Genomic DNA, 2,752 nt, shown 5'->3' on the forward strand with positions numbered 1-2,752 from the left:
TGGGCACTGATGACGCGGAGGAGAGAACACGCCCGCAGCGCCCACAGCATCCCCGGCGGGAATCGAACCCAGGACCTTCTAGCTGTGAGGCGACAGCGCTACCGACTGCGCTACCGTGCCCCCATTTTGGCTGTAATTCTAGCACAATGGTTCTCAACAACGGACAGTGAGAACCGGAATGGGTCGGGAACCAAACTGGGTTAGAACTTTGTAAAGGCGATTTTATGTACGTTTACAGAATGGTTTAAATAGGCTTCCTGGGCTACGGGGTCATGACATTTTCAGTACACACTTCAAAGTAAAATCCAGGGTGTTGTTCATTGTACTCGGGGAACATTACATTGACAGTCCAGATTTTACTGTATTCTTAAAAGACTGTAAACTATCAATTCAAGAAAAGAACAAAAGAGAAAGAAATGAGTCCCTTAATGAGTAACGTGTTTCTAGTCTGCTGTGATCCGAATAACGGGAAAACGGTCTTATTGGCTCTGACTCGGGTAATACAATCATAGTGTTTCACGCAAGTGTTTCACATTTCAACCAAAAAATGCATAGTACAGCACATCCTCCAAGTGTAAACCAGTGTGTGACTACTGGTTCTCCAATCAGATATCCATAAACTGTCCCACGTGCGTAAAGGGATATTTCCCTTTCAAACATGTTTTAAAGGCCAAACGTGCGAATAACGACATCCTGATGGTGAGACTGGAGGGCGGGAGAGAGAAATGGATGGTGGGTTTCGGAGAGACGGTGGGTGTTCAAAGACCCAGTCCATGGAGCAGCTACACCCAGCGGAAGCAGAGAGCCAGGAAGCCGGTGCCCAGCAGGTCTCCCAGCGCCGTCAGGTAAGGGATGGAGAAGTTGTCCGGATCCAGGCTCTGCCTCCACATCCGCCGTACGATGAGGTCCGCCACGTACAGCAGGATGGCCACCTGCACCAGCGCAGCACACAGGTACAGGACGGTGAACGCCGCGCCGATGGTCGCCTCTCCGCCCTGCAGCAGGGAGATGGCGTAGAGGAACACCAGGTGACCGGGGACCACCAGCATGAGCAACACTCTGGCCGACGTGGAGTTCACGCCCGAGGAGAAGAAGGTGACACAGGGATCGGGCCAGTGCTGTCTCATCTTATCGGGCAGAACCCCGGGAACACCCCAGACGTGGAGATACGTGGAGATCCTGCTGGCCTGAATGGCCACCAGGTTGCCACCCACGCCGTTGATGACGGGCGTGAAGACGGCCATGCCCTTGAACTTCGGATCGCTCACAGTCTTGTCCAGTATGAGACCCCCGAAACTGCTGATAGACATAGCCACTATGACCGGTTGCCATCCAGAGCGGAGAACTTCTCTGATCTGTGGACTCTGGCGAGCGAACATCACCCACACGGGAATCAGAGCCAGGAACAGCACACACACGCATGGAGACAGGTACCATACATCTATGTATCGATAAAGCGTGCTGCTGACTCCGGCCAGCAGGGACAGCGTAATGAGGTCGCCGAGGCTGGCAGCGATGGGCGTGGCAACGTTGTCGGGGTTTATCCCCACCTTCCTGGCACCAACGATCACGCCGATCATCACCAGACCGAGGGAGAGAGCGGCGACGAAGGCCGTGACGATGCTGCTGGCGCACAGGACGGCTGCCTGGTCCAACTCCACCCCTCCCCTGGACACGGCCCCCAAACACACCGCCGCCACCGCCGCCAGGAAGCCCACCACGGTGGCCTGGACCTGTATCAGAGCCAGGTTACTACACACCATGGTCCACTGCTTACCGGGGTCGTCCATCTGACCCGTGTTAGCGGCGGTGGACAGGCGAGCCGCCAAGGTCATCTCCAGGTTACCCTTCAGTCCCACCAGAGCAGGGACCATGATGAAGATCTCCGTTATCACCTTGAACACCTCCCAGTGCCGCACGGAGTCTAGCACCATGCCCGCCATCACCATGCCCATCCCCGCCAGCAGGTAGGGGAACAGCACCTGCAGGCAAATGGCAACGGACGACTCCTCGGGCTCATCCTGCCCGCCTGAAGCGTCTGCCAGGCGGGCATCGGGGCTGCCTTTGCCCTTCCCCTTGGGGCGAGACTTCTTGGGTTTCTTCCTTTGACGGGCTTGTTGGGACTGTGGGTCGTCACCTGGCATGGTGCTGCTGGTGGTGGTGGTGTTAGTAGGCGTAGGGGCGGTGGTGGCTGTGGTTCAGTATACAATGCTGTTGACAATATGCTGATGGTAGTTGATATTCCTCACTGGTTGTATTTGGTCTCCCAGCTCCTCTATTGAGAAATCTAGACTATATCCTGCGCGGTCTGGTTTGATGCCCATATATGGGCATACACTGATGACTTCAGGGATGTCCATGTACAGTATGGGCATAAAAGGGACACAGACAGACAGATACAGAGATCTCCATATATGTATAGATAGACATTAAAGGGACACACACAGACAGACAGACAGACAGACAGACAGACACCAAGATTGTATAACTTGGTGGGGCATGCATTCCCAACTTCACTCAACATCATTCCCAAGTAGGCCTGATGCTGCTGGCTGCCATGAAATCTATAAATATCAACATAAAAACAAGCCTGTTAAGTGTGAAAAGATCGCTTTGTATTCTACATATAAACCCCAGGTTTACCATTCCAAACTTTCGTTTTGAATGGTTTGTCCTTTAAAATAAACACAAGGCTTTGCTGTAAACCACAAGGCAGAAACATTTCCAGGAAGACTGGCTGTTGGCTGATTAA

General features: G+C 53.3%; 1 pseudogene across 1 annotated transcript; it reads right to left on the reverse strand.

Annotated features, from left to right (window-relative positions):
• Positions 1-758: 758 nt before the first annotated feature.
• Positions 759-2,144, reverse strand: LOC308081410 (solute carrier family 41 member 1-like; annotated as a pseudogene). The gene has a single exon. The product of its transcript is annotated as a solute carrier family 41 member 1-like (transcript).
• Between the last annotated feature and the right edge of the window lie 608 nt (positions 2,145-2,752).

The sequence above is a fragment of the Gymnoscopelus braueri genome, assembly GCF_963280865.1.
Source record: "Gymnoscopelus braueri genome assembly, contig: SCAFFOLD_272, whole genome shotgun sequence".
NCBI lineage: Eukaryota > Metazoa > Chordata > Actinopteri > Myctophiformes > Myctophidae > Gymnoscopelus > Gymnoscopelus braueri.